General features: G+C 41.4%; 1 long non-coding RNA gene across 1 annotated transcript in view; it reads right to left on the minus strand.

The window, feature by feature from the left end:
- Positions 1-4,245: 4,245 nt before the first annotated feature.
- Positions 4,246-21,597, minus strand: part of LOC140068651 (uncharacterized) — a 71,128-nt gene continuing 53,776 nt past the window's right edge. The window contains exon 2 of the long non-coding RNA XR_011848510.1: positions 4,246-4,481. This is a non-coding gene — a long non-coding RNA (uncharacterized lncRNA). The remainder of the gene's footprint in view (positions 4,482-21,597) is intronic.

Below are 21,597 nucleotides of genomic sequence, written 5' to 3' on the forward strand. Positions count from 1 at the left end.
CAGTATTATAGTAGTTATATTCCGGTACATAGGGGGCAGTATTATAGTAGTTATATTCCTACACATAGGGGGCAGTATTATAGTAGTTATATTCCTGTACATAGGGGGCAGTATTATAGTGGTTATATTCCTGTACATAGGGAACAGTATTATAGTAGTTATATTCTTGTACATAGGGGGCAGTATTATAGTAGTTATATTCTTGTACATAGGGAACAGTATTATAGTAGTTATATTCTTGTACATAGGGGGCAGTATTATAGTAGTTATATTCTTGTACATAGGAGGCAGTATTATAGTAGTTATATTCTTGTACATAGGGGGCAGTATTATAGTAGTTATATTCCTGTACATAGGGAACAGTATTATAGTAGTTATATTCTTGTACATAGGGGGCAGTATTATAGTAGTTATATTCTTGTACATAGGGGGCAGTATTATAGTAGTTATATTCCTGTACATAGGAGGCAGTATTATAGTAGTTATATTCTTGTACAAAGGGGGCAGTATTATAGTAGTTATATTCCTGTACATAGGGGGCAGTATTATAGTAGTTATATTCCTGTACATAGGGGGCAGTATTATAGTAGTTATATTCTTGTACATAGGGGGCAGTATTATAGTAGTTATATTCCTGTACATAAGAGCAGTATTATAGTAGTTATATTCTTGTACATAGGGGGCAGTATTATAGTAGTTATATTCCTGTACATAGGGGGCAGTATTATAGTAATTATATTCTTGTACATAAGGGGCAGTATTATAGTAGTTATATTCCTGTACATAGAGGGCAGTATTATAGTAGTTATATTCTTGTACATAGGGGGCAGTATTATAGTAGTTATATTCCTGTACATAGGGGGCAGTATAATAGTAGTTATATTCTTGTACATAGGGGGCAGTATTATAGTAGTTATATTCTTGTACATAGGGGGCAGTATTATAGTAGTTATATTCTTGTACATAGGTGGCAGTTTTATAGTAGTTATATTCTTGTACATAGGGGGCAGTTTTATAGCAGTTATATTCTTGTACATAGGGGGCAGTATTATAGTAGTTATATTCTTGTACATAGGGGGCAGTATTATAGTAGTTATATTCTTGTACATAGGGGGCAGTATTATAGTTGTTATATTCTTGTACATAGGGGGCATTATTATAGTAGTTATATTCCTGTACATAGGGAGCAGTATTATAGTAGTTATATTCCTGTACATAGGGAGCAGTATTATAGTAGTTATATTCTTGTACATAGGGGGCAGTATTATAGTAGTTATATTCTTGTACATAGGGGGCAGTATTATAGTAGTTATATTCCTGTACATAGGGGCAGTATTATAGTAGTTATATTCTTGTACATAGGAGCAGTATTATAGTAGTTATATTCCTGTACATAGGGGCAGTATTATAGTAGTTATGTTATTGTACATAGGGGGCAGTATTATAGTAGTTATATTCTTGTACACAGGGGGCAGTATTATAGTAGTTATATTCCTGTACATAGGGGGCAGTATTATAGTAGTTTTATTCCTGTACATAAGGGGCAGTATTATAGTAGTTATATTCCTGTACATAGGGGGCAGTATTATAGTAGTTATATTCCTGTACATAGGCGGCAGTATTATAGTAGGTCTATAATACTGCCCTTGTGTACAAGGATATAAGTAGTTATAGAAGTGACTCCTTTACGTTCCTTCTATTACACTTTGTATATTGTAGTAATCTTCATGCTCACGCTCCATGTAGAATCAGTCATTATGTGTTAGGCTTCTCCTCTGCACTTCAGTTGCTATGAATTTGTGTTGACTTCTCTGGTTCTCTTGGCATCTCCAGGGCTCGTTGCTATATTTACCCGCATCGCTCCGACTTTTCTGATTTATTCCTTTAATTATCAGCAGTATTTGGGTACATTCTGTGTGCTCCGGAGCTGCTGATGCGGCTGTTGTCCGGTTTGTTCATAGATTCTTGAGTTGTGAGTTGGTTTCGGGATCTTCCGGGATGCGGGTTATGGTGGTGTAACTCTTACGGTTGTGTTAACGTCTATCGACCTCCTGTGTATAACGGCAATCAGAGTGTCTGGGGCCGCAGGCTCGACTCTTTACTTATTGCATTCAGGCGATGTTATGTCCTTGCAGTCGGAGCCCCCAGGGGCAGGAGAGCTGTCAGGACAGACGAGAGATGTCAACCGTTGCCTGCTCGATACGTCTTTTCAAACTTCCGGAGAACAAAAGGTGATGGAGACAAAGTGAACCTCTGGGAGAGCAGATCCGGCAACGAGGCAACACAAAATGCTGTTTTTCTGCGCCGCAATGCCATTTATTGTGTCTGGACTTGACGGATCTTTTCTTATAGTCCATAGGGTTATCGGGAAAACATGACCTTCCAGCGAGACGCAATGATATGCGTCGGGGAGACCGTGACTGTGCATAGCACGACCATGGAGGCTTCAGTGCGGGGATTATTTGTGGGTCTAATCTGTCAGATAATTGGGTTGTAAGGTCTACGTAGACTTCAATCATTCATTCAGTCAATGACTATTCCAAAAAATCTTCCCATAACCATGAACATTTGGTTCTTTCGATAGGGTAGAGTAACCCACATCTTGCATCATCTTATCACCTCCAGAGTAAATTCTAGGAACCATGGAGGCTTCAGTGAAGAGATTATTTATGCTGTAATCAGTTTTTAAGATTTGCATACACTTTGATCACTCATTTGGTCAATCACTATTCCTAAAATTCTCTCCATAGACATGAACATATGGTTCTTCTGAAAGAGTAGAGTGGTCACTTCTAACATCACCCTCGAGAACGAATCTTAAGAATCATGGAAGTCTTAGCCGATGGATTAATTGTCAGATAATTGGCTTTTAAGGTCTTCATCAACTCTTTGGTGGGACTTTGGTGGGACTTGCTGGGTTTCTGGCTAGACTTCTGGCGTATTCTGTACCAAAACCCACCTACCGACATACTTATGAAGTCCATTTTGTTCCCCATGGTTGGGTGGAAAGCTCTACAGTCTTAAAAGACTTAAGTTGTCAAGGTCTGCACTGTCATAATAATTCCACCATTGAGTAAAAAGTGATTCCTAAAAATCTCACCACACACGTGAACATCTGCTTTTATGCTATTCCTTAAGATGTCCCTATACACATGAACACCCGGTTCTTCTAAATGGGTGAAGTGACCACCACTACAAGCCAGTAATCTCCATAAAAAATAAATCAAAGAAATCATGGAGGCTCCATTGGTGGGATTATTTGTCAAATAGCCGTGTCTAATAGTCTTCTTGTTCTCTTTGGGTCTATATCAATCCCAAAACATCTCTCTGAACACATGAACTCTTGGACCTTCTGAATAGGTAGAGTGGTCACCTCTGGAATCCAGTAATCTCCTTCGAGAATAAACTGTAGAAATCATGGAGGTTTTGGTGGTGAGATTATTTGTTAGATGTTAGGATCAGTGGATCCTCTGGACCACCGCGGGAGGTGGTACTAGCCAACACCCGGGTCCGGAGTCTTGCAGCACCTGGTATTCACCAGAGCCCGCCACAAAGTGGATTGGACTTGTTGCGGCAGGATACCACTAGGTCGTTCCCAGGTGTGACTACCCCGCAGTGGCAGCCGAGGTCGAGGTACCTTAGCGGATGACAATCTCGTAGTCAGGTCCAGGCACAGGGTCAGGGCAAACGGCAGAGATGCAAAGTCCGGGGTCAGCAACAGGAGGTCCAGGCAGGTGGGAACGGGAACACAGGCACACGGAACACAGCAACACGGAGGAAATTAGGTAACACGGCTACACAGGACTCAGGGGCGGAGACACACAGGAACACAGGAATACACAGGAACGCAGGAATACTCAGGAACGCAGGAATACTCGCTTGGAAGCTTTCTCTAAGGCTATGAGGCACAAAGATCCGGCAGGGGACACAGGAAGAGGCAGGATTCTTAAAGGTGAGGTGTTCAGCCAGTGCACCAATTAGCGGCGCGCTGGCCCTTTAAATTTTCGGCAGGAGCCGCACGCACGCCCTAGGAGGCGGGGACGCGCGCGCACGGCAGTCGGGGAAGAGCAGGAGCCGGGAGAGGTGAGTGATGAGACCGGGCTGCAGCGGGGGCACATGGGGGAGCACGGATGCGCCCGCGATCCAAGACAGGGATCGCGGGAGCACCCGTGACATCAGATAATTTGAGGTCTCCATATTCAATTTTGGTCAACAACCTAAAAAGATTGCTACACACATGAACACTTGGATCTTCTGAATGAGTAGAGTGGTCACCTCTGGCATCCAGTATTCGTCTTCAACAATTAATCATACAACTCACAGAGACTTCAGTGGTGGGATTATTTGTCACTCAACTAGTTCTCAAGGTCTTCATAATCTCCTTTCGTCAAGAACTATTCCAAAATTGTCATCATACGATTGGATTGGACAATTGGATCTTCTGAATAAGAGGGCGGTCAACCTTGACACAAACTTATCGTCTTCGAGAAAAACAAATAAGACATGTTGAAATTTAAGGAGCCCATTGAATGTTTGCCTGGTCCTACAAAATTAGGAGTCTAATAAGAACGATCACATCTAAGAAACCTTGGAGAGATATGTAATCATATCTTCATGAATGGTGTAAGTAGCAGTGTAATCCCAGATAAACTAGGGGTGCAGCATATCCTCACACAGCTGTGCTTGGCTCACTGCATTGAGCTGCTACTAAGCCCCTCTACTTTGCTCTGAGTAAAAGCTGTAGAAGCCTTCTAATTCAATATTATGGTAAAGGGGAGGAGTTGTGGAGCAGTTTGATGCAGAGAGCACAGCAGTGTGAGGATAATACTACAATACTGGAATATAAATCCAATTTTCACAGTCCTGCTGGCACCAGCCACAGACACAAAGGTCTGATTACACATCTCTCCAGGGCCAATACCTAACACTCTCTCGAAACTGTTGAACGATCTCTTTAACCATCTATATATCTACGCCGGGGTTCACTCTGGGCAACGTTCCTGGGATTGTTGCCCTAGGATACAATGTATCCGTCTCTCCATGTGTGACTATCACACCCAGGAGGAACACACGGAGTCTGTGTTTTTGTAATGTAGCATCTGCGGCTGACAACTGCTGTGTGCTGAGAGGGCTGGGGGCTCATCTCCACACCTCCGGAGTAGAAGCTACCGGTGGATCCAGCCAGACTGGTAAGAGCACTTGAAGTGCGGGGAGAGATGATGACCTGATTTTCCAGCACACTGCTCGTACACTACGGGGAATATCATGCGAGAGGATGGAGGGATGGGGGGGCACAGAGAGCGAGGCGCCGAGTTAACCTCTTCTCCACAAGACGGTCATTTCCCTTCAGACACAACTCAAAAGTTTAGGTAACATGTGATAAGCCGCTGTCAGCTTACCACCCCTGGTGATAGCGCCCCCTGGCACCATATCTGTGGTATTAAACGTAAAGTCTACGAGATTAAAGAGGTCCAGATCAATGAATATTGGAATAAGGCGAAATACGTCCTTCGAGGGCAGTAACAACCTTGTTGCCTCGGAGACGCATTGATCGGGCGTTTAACTTAAAGAGACCTTAAAACCCACCAGTGAACATTTATGTGTCTGTGATGTATCTCAGCGGATGTATCGCAGATTAATAATTCAGATACCGCCTCTGCCTTGTTCAGAATGATCCATGTTGTACTTGGATGATCTGAAGAGAAGCCTTCGAGTAAACTTCTCTCACTGCTGGTGTATCTAAGCCATTCCTGTGAGATACAATAAGCCTTTCTTGTATATGACTGTCGGCTGAGCTGCTGTATCTAAGCACATTACTTGCTGTATAATTCTGTCTGAGTATCTAATCCTCTAAAACATAAAACTGTCTCCAGAGTAGCACATCTCATACGTGATACTGCACTGTGTGGTTGTATCTAAGCCAGTCAAGTCCAATACAGTCCACTCTTCTGAAATATCTAAGCCCGTTGGGTGTGATACTGCCTCCAGGAAGTGAAACTGCTCCATATATCCTGGACATGGTATCTTTGTGCTTTGGACTACCCTCCTGTTGGTGGAGGTCAGACTGTAAGTTCTGCTCGCCCAGGAGATGATAGGAAGTGGTGGGGTGTGACCGGGTGGTAATTGTCATCATCTGTGAGTCCAGGAAGCTTTATGAAGAGAACTGGATCTCTGCGCTGTCCAACTGCTGAAATGCATCAGGGGCTCTGGCTTGGCACGGGTGGCGGGCTGGAAAGAGCACCAGCTGTTTCACCCATTTGCTTAATATGAACCGTGATTTGGGGGACACTTTCTCTGGAAGCGTTTGAGGACAGAGGCGAGACGATGTCTGGCGAGGAAGAACACCAAGACCGGGAGCCAAGATCTTCTGAAGTAAATAGTGCGAAGTTCTGCAAGAATGCAAAGGACAGATCCAAGGTTGTCTTCAGCTCACAATGGTTGGAAGTCACCCGTTCCATGCCGGTATTGTACAGGGTGGGATTGGTGACCGATACCACGCCTCTGGAGGCCGATGATGGAAAGAAAAGGAACCCATTAGGAACACAATGGCCCACACTTATCAACGTTTTCATGTATTTATGAAGCGTTTGTGTTGCTGCACTTTGTACTCCACAACACAAAGCTGTGCACCTAAAGGGGCGCTCCGGAGCGGATTCGCACTGGCCGATACATTAATGACCGTGCGACGGTCTTTAATAATCTGGCGCACCCTGCACATTAGTGAGGACAACTGCACATAGTGCCCTACTGCCTCACTATTGATAAATGTGGTCCAATGTGTACAGATACACTTAAAGGTACAAGGTCTTGGAACAGTTTATCACCTTCCTAGTACTTTAAAGGGACCCAAAGGCAACAGGGATAGAAACCATAAGAGGTCAATGATTAGGTCACTTAATCACAAGAGGCCAAGGACTGGGCCACCTAATCACAAGACCTCAGGGCCTGGATCACCAAGTCATGTAATATTGCTCACTGGGTCACCAAACCCCAATACATCTGGGCTGGGTCACCAAGCAACTTAACACAGGACACTGCATCACAAAGCCACAAGACACCAGGGACTGGACTATCAAGTTTGTAGACACCAAGAACACCCATAGGACTGCAGCGACTGAATAACCAAACAAAATGACACCAGGGAATGGACACCAATGTACCAAGGTACACTGGGCCACGCAATATCAAGGGTAAGACCTTCAAGACGTATGACATTGGGGTCTGGACCACCAAGCTACAAGACACCCGGGAATGGACCACCAAGTCCTCAAAGCCAGTTACGAGGACATTAACCCACAAGGCAACAGGCACTGGATCATCAAGGAACAAGACAACAGAGATGGAAACACCAAGCAAAAAGAGACCAGGAACTAGGTTGCCAAGTCATAGGACACCAGAGGCTTGGTCACCAAGTCTCAGGACGGCAAGGGTCGAATCAATAATCCACCAGTCATCAAGGACTAGATTGCCAAACCACAAGGCATCTGGGGCTGGGCCAAAAAGCTACAAGACATAAGGGAAGGGCCCACCAAGCCACAAGACATCAGAGACTTGACCACTTATCTTCAAGACATCAGAGATTGGACCACCAAGGCACAAGACATCAGAGAGTTGACCACTTATCTTCAAGACATCAGAAATTGGACCACCAAGCCACAAGACATCAGAGAGTTGACCATTTATCTTCAAGACATCAGAGATTGGACCACCAAGCCACAAGACATCAGAGAGTTGACCATTTATCTTCAAGACATCAGAGATTGGACCACCAAGCCACAAGACATCTGGGGCTAGACTACCATGCCACAATATGATGAAGGCCACTATCAAAGAATCACAAAGAAAGTTAACCTTAAAGGTTTGGTTTTAGAGGAGTTCTCCTTTAAGACGTGATAATAATGACCCCACCTTAGCTTACATCCGGATATGGAGCAGATACAGTACATAGATCCTGCTATCCCCCCATTACTCTGCGGAGTAGACGCCTCAATGTAACCTTCCTCTGTGCACGAGGAGAAGTGTGAAGATTTTATAAATAGTTGAAGCGCTCGACAGATGTTCTAGACGGAAGATAACAAGTCTGAATTATCGATAACAAACGCATTTTATAATTAGACTGTAACTCAGGGGAAGGCGAGATCTGCCTGCGAGCCACAACCCCACCACAGGCACAGCCGGATTATCCAGAACATTGGATGAAGCAAGATGGTGGCAAAATGCATTCTCCACCCTCCCCAGCTATATGAAAACGAATATTTCAAGGAAGAAGGTAGATACAGGCTTAGATACATAAGCAGTATCGCACAGATTAGTAGTAGAGTCACAAGGAGAAAATGTCTGCGATATTGGCTGGATGTTGGGGTTGGAGGCCCCCACAATGTTCTCAGACGGATGTTACCAAGGCTGTAATGATACAGGAACAACCTCATTAGTCTCTGTGATTGGTGAGGTCACACAGGGTCAGAGAATATGGGGGGGAATTATTCTCAGGAATTCTACTAATGATTATGAGCTGGAAGCTATGAATAACCCTTCTCCAGCATAATACCGACAATAACATAGATTATAGCAAAAAACTCTCTAAGACTATAACAAGTATACTGGATTAAAAAGCATTAAATAGTGATAAAATATACTAACCTAGTGTACTAGAATATAACTACTGTAATAGAGCCCCCTATCTACCAGAATATAACTACTGTAATACTGCCCCCTATGTACAAGAATATAACTACTATAATACTGCCCCCTATGTACAAGAATATAACTACTATAATACTGCCCCCTATGTACAAGACAATAACTGCTATAATACTGCCCCCTATGTACAAGAATATAACTACTATAATACTGCCCCCTATGTACAAGAATATAACTACTATAATACTGCCCCCTATGTACAAGAATATAACTACTATAATACTGCCCCCTATGTACAAGAATATAACTACTATAATACTGCCCCCTATGTACAAGAATATAACTACTATAATACTGCTCCTATGTACAAGAATATAACTACTATAATACTGCCCCTATGTACAACAATATAACTACTATAATACTGCTCCTATGTACAAGAATATAACTACTATAATACTGTCCCTATGTACAAGTATATAACTACTATAATACTACCCCCTATGTACAAGAATATAACTACTATAATACTGCCCCCTATGTACAGGAATATAACTACTATAATACTGCTGCCTATGTACAAGAATATAACTACTATAATACTGCCCCCTATGTACAAGAATATAACTACTATAATACTGCTCCTATGTACAAGAATATAACTACTATAATACTGCCCCTATGTACAACAATATAACTACTATAATACTGCTCCTATGTACAAGAATATAACTACTATAATACTGTCCCTATGTACAAGTATATAACTACTATAATACTACCCCCTATGTACAAGAATATAACTACTATAATACTGCCCCCTATGTACAGGAATATAACTACTATAATACTGCTGCCTATGTACAAGAATATAACTACTATAATACTGCCCCCTATGTACAGGAATATAACTACTATAATACTGCCCCCCTATGTACAAGAATATAACTACTATAATACTGCCCCCTATGTACAGGAATATAACTACTATAATACTGCCCCCTATGTACAAGAATATAACTACTATAATACTGCCCCCTATGTACAAGAATATAACTACTATAATACTGCCCCCTATGTACAAGAATATAACTACTATAATACTGCCCCCTATGTACAAGACAATAACTGCTATAATACTGCCCCCTATGTACAAGAATATAACTACTATAATACTGCCCCCTATGTACAAGAATATAACTACTATAATACTGCCCCCTATGTACAAGAATATAACTACTATAATACTGCCCCCTATGTACAAGAATATAACTACTATAATACTGCCCCTATGTACAAGAATATAACTACTATAATACTGCCCCTATGTACAAGAATATAACTACTATAATACTGCCCCTATGTACAGGAATATAACTACTATAATACTGCCCCCTATGTACAAGAATATAACTACTATAATACTGCCCCCTATGTACAAGAATATAACTACTATAATACTGCCCCTATGTACAGGAATATAACTACTATAATACTGCCCCCTATGTACAGGAATATAACTGCTATAATACTGCCCCCTATGTACAAGAATATAACTACTATAATACTGCCCCTATGTACAGGAATATAACTACTATAATACTGCCTCCTATGTACAAGAATATAACTACTATAATACTGCCCCCTATGTACAGGAAAATAACTACTATAATACTGCCCCCTATGTACAGGAAAATAACTACTATAATACTGCCCCCTATGTACAGGAATATAACTACTATAATACTGCCCCCTATGTACAGGAATATAACTACTATAATACTGCCCCCTATGTACAGAAATATAACTACTATAATACTGCCCCCTATGTACAAGAATATAACTACTATAATACTGCCCCCTATGTACAGGAATATAACTACTATAATACTGCCCCCTATGTACAAGAATATAACTACTATAATACTGCCCCCTATGTACAAGAATATAACTACTATAATACTGTCCCCTATGTACAGGAATATAACTACTATAATACTGCCCCCTATGTACAGGAATATAACTACTATAATACTGCCCCCTATGTACAAGAATATAACTACTATAATACTGCCCCCTATGTAAAGGAATATAACTACTATAATACTGCCCCCTATGTACAAGAATATAACTACTATAATACTGCCCCCTATGTACAGGAATATAACTACTATAACACTGCCCCCTATGTACAAGAATATAACTACTATAACACTGCCCCCTATGTACAAGAATATAACTACTATAATACTGCCCCCTATGTACAGGAATATAACTACTATAATACTGCCCCTATGTACAAGAATATAACTACTATAATACTGCCCCTATGTACAGGAATATAACTACTATAATACTGCCCCCTTTGTACAAGAATATAACTACTATAATACTATCCCCTATGTACAAGAATATAACTACGATAATACTGCCCCCTATGTACAGGAATATAACTACTATAATACTGCCCCCTATGTACAGGAATATAATTACTATAATACTGCCCCTATGCACAAGAATATAACTACTATAATACTTCCTCCTATGTACAAGAATATAACTACTATAATACTGCCCCTTATGTACAAGAATATAATTACTATAATACTGCCCCTATGTACAGGAATATAACTACTATAATACTATCCCCTATGTACAAGAATATAACTACTATAATACTGCCCCCTATGTACAAGAATATAACTACTATAATAATGCCCCTATGTACAAGAATATAACTACTATAATACTGCCCCCTATGTACAGGAATATAACTACTATAATACTGCCCCCTATGTACAATAATATAACTACTATAACACTGCCCACTATGTACAAGAATATAACTACTATAATACTGCCCCCTATGTACAGGAATATAACTACTATAATACTGCCTCCTATGTACAAGAATATAACTACTATAATACTGCCCCCTATGTACAGGAATATAACTACTATAATACTGCCCCTATGTACAAGAATATAACTACTATAATACTGCCCCCTATGTACAGGAATATAACTACTATACTACTACTCCCTATGTACAGGAATATAACTACTATAATACTGCCCCCTATGTACAAGAATATAACTACTATAATACTGCCCCCTATGTACAAGAATATAACTACTATAATACTGCCCCCTATGTACAAGAATATAACTACTATAATACTGCCCCTATGTACAGTAATATAACTACTATAATACTGCCCCCTATGTACAAGTATATAACTACTATAATACTGCCCCTATGTACAGGAATGTAACTACTATAATACTGCCCCTATGTACAAGAATATAACTACTATAATACTGCCCCCTATGTACAAGAATATAACTACTATAATACTGCCCCCTATGTACAAGAATATAACTACTATAATACTGCCCCTATGTACAGGAATATAACTACTATAATACTATCCCCTATGTACAAGAATATAACTACTATAATACTATCCCCTATGTACAAGAATATAACTACTATAATACTGCCCCCTATGTACAGTAATATAACTACTATAATACTATCCCCTATGTACAAGAATATAACTACTATAATACTGCCCCTTATGTACAAGAATATAACTACTATAATACTGTCTCCTATGTACAGGAATATAACTACTATAATACTATCCCCTATGTACAAGAATATAACTACTATAATACTGCCCCTTATGTACAAGAATATAACTACTATAATACTGTCTCCTATGTACAGGAATATAACTACTATAATACTATCCCCTATGCACAAGAATATAACTACTATAATACTGCCCCCTATGTACAAGAAAATAACTACTATAATACTGCCCCCTATGTACAGGAATATAACTACTATAATACTGCCCCCTATGTACAAGAATATAACTACTATAATACTGCCCCCTATGTACAAGAATATAACTACTATAATACTGCCCCCTATGTACAAGAATATAACTACTATAATACTGCCCCCTATGTACAAGTATATAACTACTATAATACTGCCCCTATGTACAGGAATATAACTACTATAATACTACCCCCTATGTACAGGAATATAAGTACTATAATACTGCCCCTATGTACAGGAATATAAGTACTATAATACGGCCCCCTATGTACAAGAATATAACTACTATAATACTGCCCCCTATGTACAAAAATATAACTACTATAATACTGCCCCCTATGTACAGGAATATAACTACTATAATACTATCCCCTATGTACAAGAATATAACTACTATAATACTGCCCCCTATGTACAAGAATATAACTACTATAATACTACCCCCTATGTACAGGAATATAACTACTATAATACTGCCCCTATGTACAAGAATATAACTACTATAACACTGCCCCCTATCTACCAGAATATAACTACTATAATACTGCCCCCTATGTACAAGAATATAACTACTATAATACTGCCCCCTATGTACTGAAATATAACTACTATAATACTGCCCCCTATGTACAAGAATATAACTACAATAATACTGATCCCTATGTACAGGAATATAACTACTATAATAATGCTTTCTATGTACAAGAATATAACTACTATAATACTGCCCCCAATGTACATGAATATAACTACTATAATACTGCCCCCTATGTACAAGAATATAACTACTATAATACTGCCCCCTATGTACAGGAATATAACTACTATAATAGTGCTCCCTATGTACAAGGATATAACTACTATAATACTACTCCCTATGTACAAGAATATAACTACTATAATACTGCCATCTATGTACAGGAATATAACTACTATAACACTGCCCCTATGTACAAGAATATAACTACTATAATACTGCCCCATACGTACAAGAATATCACTACTATAATACTGCCCCCTATGTACAAGAATATAACTACTATAATACTTCTCCCTATGTACAAGGATGTAACTACTATAATACTGTTCCTATGTACAAGAATATAACTTCTATAATACTGCCCCCTATGTACAAGAATATAACTACTATAATACTGCCCCCTATGTACAAGAATATCACTACTATAATACTGCCCCCTATGTACAAGAATATAACTACTAAAATACTGCCCCCTATGTACAAGAATATAACTACTATAATACTGCCCCCTATGTACAGGAATATAACTGCTATAAAACTGCCCCCTATGTACAAGAATATAACTACTATAATACTGCCCCCTATGTACAAGAATATAACTTCTATAATACTGCCCCCTATGTACAAGAATATCACTACTATAATACTGCCCCCTATGTACAAGAATATAACTACTATAATACTGCTCCCTATGTACAAGGATATAACTACTATAATACTGCCTCCTATGTACATGAATATAAGTACTATAATACTGCCCCCTATGTACAGGAATATAACTACTATAATACTGCCCCCTATGTACAATAATATAACTACTATAATACTGCCCCCTATGTACAAGAATATAACTACTATAATACTGCCCCTATGTACAAGAATATAACTACTATAATACTGCCCACTATGTAGAAGAATATAACTGCTATAATACTGCACCCTATGTACAAGAATATAAATACTATAATACTGCCCCCTATGTAAAGGAATATAACTACTATAATACTGCCCCCTATGTACAAGAATATAACTACTATAATACTGCCCCCTATGTACAAGAATATAACTACTATAATACTGCCCCCTATGTACAAGAATATAACTACTAAAATACTGCTCCCTATGTACAAGAATATAACTACTATAATACTGCCCCCTATGTACAAGAATATAACTACTATAATACTGCCCCCTATGTACAGGAATATAACTGCTATAAAACTGCCCCCTATGTACAAGAATATAACTACTATAATACTGCCCCCTATGTACAAGAATATCACTACTATAATACTGCCCCCTATGTACAAGAATATAACTACTATAATACTGCTCCCTATGTACAAGGATATAACTACTATAATACTGCCCCCTATGTACAGGAATATAAGTACTATAATACTGCCCCCTATGTACAGGAATATAACTACTATAATACTGCCCCCTATGTACAATAATATAACTACTATAATACTGCCCCCTATGTACAAGAATATAACTACTGTAATACTGTCCCTATGTACAAGAATATAACTACTATAATACTGCCCCCTATGTACAAGAATATAACTACTATAATACTGCCCCCTATGTACAAGAATATAACTACTGTAATACTGTCCCTATGTACAAGAATATAACTACTATAATACTGCCCCCTATGTACAAGAATATAACTACTATAATACTGCCCCCTATGTACAAGAATATAACTACTATAATACTGCCCCCTATGTACAAGAATATAACTACTATAATACTGCCCCCTATGTACAAGAATATAACTACTATAATACTGCCCCCTATGTACAAGAATATAACTACTGTAATACTGTCCCTATGTACAAGAATATAACTACTATAATACTGCCCCCTATGTACAAGAATATAACTACTATAATACTGCCCACTATGTAGAAGAATATAACTGCTATAATACTGCACCCTATGTACAAGAATATAACTACTATAATACTGCCCCCTATGTATAGGAATATAACTATTATAATACTGCCCCTATGTACAAGAATATAACTACTAAAATACTGTCCCTATGTACAAGAATATAACTACTATAATACTGCCCCTATGTACAGGAATATAACTACTATAATACTGCCCCTATGCACAAGAATATAACTACTATAATACTGCCCCTATGCACAAGAATATAACTACTATAATACTGCCCCCTATGTACAAGAATATATCTACTATAATACTGCCCCCTTTGTACAAGAATATAACTACTATAATACTGCCCCTATGTACAAGAATATAACGACTATAATACTGCCCCCTGTGTACAAGAATATAACTGCTATAATACTGCCCCCTATGTACAGGAATATAACTACTATAATACTGCCCCCTATGTACAGGAATATAACTACTATAATACTGCCCCCTATGTACAAGAATATAATTACTATAATACTACCCCCTATGTACAAGAATATAACTGCTATAATACTGCCCCCTATGTACAAGAATATAACTGCTATAATACTGCCCCCTATGTACAGGAATATAACTACTATAATACTGCCCCCTATGTACAGGAATATAACTACTATAATACTGCCCCCTATGTACAAGAATATAACTACTATAATACTGCCCCCTATGTACAGGAATATAACTACTATAATACTGCCCCCTATGTACAGGAATATAACTACTATAATACTGCCCCCTATGTACAAGAATATAACTACTATAATACTGCCCCCTATGTACAAGAATATAACTGCTATAATACTGCCCCCTATGTACAAGAATATAACTACTATAATACTGCTTGCTATGGTCAGGGGTATGACATGGTATAGCAGCGCTCCTCTCCCTGGTGTGGTATGATACTTGGGTATTCGGCTGGTGTCTCAGGACGGGGTAATCACGGTAATGGCGGTGATTATGGTCGGTCTCTGGAGGGGCTGTATATGTTGCTGCCGGTCATGGGCTCTGATTGATGGGCGCTGTGTCCTGTAGGGGGAGTGGTAATGATGCATGTGACATGTAGCATGCGGCTGCTGGATTGTTTCCAGTGTGCAGCATAAGGGGGATGGGATAGATCTGCATGGAGGGAGTGCAGGGCAGAGACATCACAGTCACATTTAGAAGGTTCTGATGGACCTCATGGACCTGTAGTACCGCCAACTATTATGATACACATCACAGTTCCCTGTTAGAGTTCTAGGAAATTTGCGTGATAATAGAGAGACAGTATAGTCTTGTGGTAGTGCCCGCTGTACTATATAGTGGTGGTCCCTGTACTATATAGTGATGGTCCCTGTACTATATAGTGGTGGTCCCTGTACTATATAGTGGTGGTCCCTGTACTATATAGTGATGGTCCCTGTACTATATAGTGGTCCCTGTACTATATAGTGGTGGTCCCTGTACTATATAGTGGTCCCTGTACTATATAGTGGTGGTCCCTGTACTATATAGTGGTGGTCCCTGTACTATATAGTGATGGTCCCTGTACTATATAGTGATGGTCCCTGTACTATATAGTGGTGGTCCCTGTACTATATTGTCGTGGTCCCTGTACTATATAGTGGTGGTCCCTGTACTATATTGTGGTGGTCCCTGTACTATATAGTGATGGTCCCTGTACTATATAGTGGTGGTCCCTATACTATATTGTGGTGGTCCCTGTACTATATAGTTGTGGTCCTTGTACTATATAGTGGTGCCTCCTGTACTATATTGTGGTGGTCCCTGTACTATATAGTTGTGGTCCTTGTACTATATAGTGGTGCCTCCTGTACTATATAGTGATGGTCCCTGTATTATATAGTGGTGGTCCCTGTACTATATAGTGGTGCCCCCTGTACTATATAGTGATGGTCCCTGTACATATATAGTGATGGTCCCTGTATTATATAGTGGTGGTCCCTGTACTATATAGTGGTGCCCCCTGTACTATATAGTGGTGGTCCCTGTACTATATAGTGGTGGTCCCTGTACATATATAGTGGTGCCCCCTGTACTATATAGTGGTGGTCCCTGTACTATATAGTGGTGGTCCCTGTTCTATATAGTGGTGGTCCCTGTACTATATAGTGGTGCCCCCTGTACTATATAGTGGTGGTCCCTGTACTATATAGTGGTGGTCCCTGTACTATATAGTGATGGTCCCTGTACATATATAGTGATGGTCCCTGTATTATATAGTGGTGGTCCCTGTACTATATAGTGGTGGTCCCTGTACATATATAGTGGTGCCCCCTGTACTATATAGTGGTGGTCCCTGTACTATATAGTGGTGGTCCCTGTACTATATAGTGATGGTTCCTGTACTATATAGTGATGGTCCCTGTACTATATAGTGATGGTTCCTGTACTATATAGTGATGGTTCCTGTACTATATAGTGGTGGTCCCTGTACTATATAGTGGTGGTCCCTGTACTATATAGTGGTGGTCCCTGTACATATATAGTGATGGTCCCTGTACTATATAGTGGTGGTCCCTGTACATATATAGTGGTGGTCCCTGTACTATATAGTGATGGTTCCTGTACTATATAGTGGTGGTCCCTGTACTATATAGTGGTGGTCCCTGTACTATATAGCGATGGTTTCTGTACTATATAGTGGTGGTCCCTGTACTATATAGTGGTGGTCCCTGTACTATATAGTGGTGGTCCCTGTACTATATAGTGATGGTCCCTGTACTATATAGTGGTGGTCCCTGTACTATATAGTGGTGGTCCCTGTACTATATAGTGGTGGTCCCTGTACTATATAGTGGTGGTCCCTGTACTATATAGTGGTGGTCCCTGTACTATATAGTGGTGGTCCCTGTACTATATAGTGATGGTCCCTGTACTATATAGTGGTGGTCCCTGTAGATCTCCCTATAGATGTGACAGCCGCAGTCTTTTCCAGTCTCTCAGATATAGTGGGAGGACTGGAGCGCTGAGTCACTAGGGGGCAGCGCTGAGGACGTTACAGTCGCTCTGATTAAATGTTTTCCTTGATAAATTAATTTTCCTTAGGACAAGGAGTTCTCGTCCCAGTCTGTTCATCCCAAAGAGAATCCGCAGCCTGTGTCCTGATGTGATTGGCTGCTACCAAAGACACATCCTATATACAGCCAGTACTACCTCAGCCCTGCTACTACCAGACACATCCTGTATACAGCCAGTACTACCTCACCCCAGCTACTACCAGACACATCCTGTATACAGCCAGTACTAACTCAGCCCAGCTACTACCAGACACATCCTGTATACAGCCAGTACTACCTCAGCCCTGCTACTACCAGACACATCCTGTATACAGCCAGTACTACCTCACCCCAGCTACTACCAGACACATCCTGTATACAGCCAGTACTACCTCAGCCCAGCTACTACCAGACACATCCTGTATACAGCCAGTACTACCTCAGCCCGGCTACTACCAGACACATCCTGTATACAGCCAGTACTACCTCAGCCCAGCTACTACCAGACACATCCTGTATACAGCCAGTGCTACCTCAGCCCAGCTACTACCAGACACATCCTATATACAGCCAGTACTACCTCAGCCCAGCTACTACCAGACACATCCTGTATACAGCCAGTGCTACCTCAGCCCTGTTACTACCAGACACATCCTGTATACAGCCAGTACTACCTCAGCCCGGCTACTACCAGACACATCCTGTATACAGCCAGTACTACCTCAGCCCTGCTACTACCAGACACATCCTGTATACAGCCAGTACTACCTCAGCCCTGCTACTACCAGACACATCCTGTATACAGCCAGTATTACCACAGCCCTGCTACTACCAGACACATCCTGTATACAGCCAGTAGTACCTCAGCTCAGCTACTACCAGACACATCCTGTATACAGCCAGTACTACCTCAGCCCGGCTACTACCAGACACATCCTGTATACAGCCAGTACTACCTCAGCCCAGCTACTACCAGACACATCCTGTATACAGCCAGTACTACCTCAGCCCTGCTACTACCAGACACATCCTGTATACAGCCAGTACTACCTCAGCCTGGCTACTACCAGACACATCCTATATACAGCCAGTACTACCTCAGCCCTGCTACTACCAGACACATCCTGTATACATCCAGTACTACCTCAGCCTGGCTACTACCAGACACATCCTATATACAGCCAGTACTACCTCAGCTCGGCTACTACCAGACACATCCTGTATACAGCCAGTACTACCTCAGCCCTGCTACTACCAGACACATCCTGTATACAGCCAGTACTACCTCAGCCCTGCTACTACCAGACACATCCTATATACAGCCAGTACTACCTCAGCCCTGTTACTACCAGACACATCCTGTATACAGCCAGTACTACCTCAGCTCGGCTACTACCAGACACATCCTGTATACAGCCAGGACTACGTCAGCCCAGCTACTACCAGACACATCCTGTATACAGCCAGTAATACCTCAGCCCAGCTACTACCAGACACATCCTGTATACAGCCAGTACTACCTCAGCCCTGCTACTACCAGACACATCCTGTATACAGCCAGTACTACCTCAGCCCAGCTACTACCAGACACATCCTGTATACAGCCAGTACTACCTCAGCCCAGCTACTACCAGACACATCCTGTATACAGCCAGTAATACCTCAGCCCAGCTACTACCAGACACATCCTGTATACAGCCAGTACTACCTCAGCCCTGCTACTATCAGACACATCCTGTATACAGCCAGTACTACCTCAGCCCAGCTACTACCAGACACATCCTGTATACAGCCAGTACTACCTCATCCCAGCTACTACCAGACACATCCTATATACATCCAGTACTACCTCAGCCCAGCTACTACCAGACACATCCTGTATACAGCCAGTACTACCTCAGCCCTGCTACTACCAAAGACACATCCTGTATACAGCCAGTACTACCTCAGCCCAGCTATTACCAGACACATCCTGTATACAGCCAGTACTACCACAGCCCAGCTACTACCAGACACATCCTGTATACAGCCAGTACTACCTCAGCCCAGCTACTACCAGACACCTCCTGTATACAGCCAGTACTACCTCAGCCCAGCTACTACCAGACACATCCTGTATACAGCCAGTACTACCTCAGCCCGGCTACTACCAGACACATCCTGTATACAGCCAGTAGTACCTCAGCCCAGCTACTACCAGACACATCCTGTATACAGCCAGTACTACCTCAGCCCGGCTACTACCAGACACATCCTGTATACAGCCAGTACTACCTCAGCCCGGCTACTACCAGACACATCCTGTATACAGCCAGTACTACCTCAGCCCAGCTACTACCAGACACATCCTGTATACAGCCAGTACTACCTCAGCTCAGCTACTACCAGACACATCCTGTATACAGCCAGTACTACCTCAGCCCAGCTACTACCAGACACATCCTGTATACAGCCAGTACTACCTCAGCCCTGCTACTACCAGACACATCCTGTATACAGCCAGTACTACCTCAGCCCAGCTTCTACCAGACACATCCTGTATACAGCCAGTACTACCTCAGCCCAGCTACTACCAGACACATCCTGTATACAGCCAGTACTACCTCAGCCCTGCTACTACCAGACACATCCTGTATACAGCCAGTACTACCTCAGCCCAGCTTCTACCAGACACATCCTGTATACAGCCAGTACTACCTCAGCCCAGCTACTACCAGACACATCCTGTATACAGCCAGTACTACCTCAGCCCAGATACTACCAGACACATCCTGTATACAGCCAGTACTACCTCAGCCCGGCTACTACCAGACACATCCTGTATACAGCCAGTACTACCTCAGCCCAGCTACTACCAGACACATCCTGTATACAGCCAGTACTACCTCAGCCCTGCTACTACCAGACACATCCTGTATACAGCCAGTAATACCTCAGCCCAGCTACTACCAGACACATCCTGTATACATCCAGTACTACCTCAGCCCGGCTACTACCAGACACATCCTGTATACAGCCAGTACTACCTCAGCCCAACTACTACCAGACACATCCTGTATACATCCAGTACTACCTCAGCCCAACTACTACCAGACACATCCTGTATACAGCCAGTACTACCTCAGCCCAGCTACTACCAGACACATCCTGTATACAGCCAGTACTACCTCAGCCCAACTACTACCAGACACATCCTGTATACATGCAGTACTACCTCAGCCCAGCTACTACCAGACACATCCTGTATACAGCCAGTACTACCAGACACATCCTGTATACAGCCAGTAGTACCTCAGCCCAGCTACTACCAGACACATCCTATATAAAGCCAGTACTACCTCATCCCGGCTACTACCAGACACATCCTGTATACAGCCAGTACTACC

This window comes from Engystomops pustulosus, chromosome 7 (assembly GCF_040894005.1).
Source record: "Engystomops pustulosus chromosome 7, aEngPut4.maternal, whole genome shotgun sequence".
NCBI lineage: Eukaryota > Metazoa > Chordata > Amphibia > Anura > Leptodactylidae > Engystomops > Engystomops pustulosus.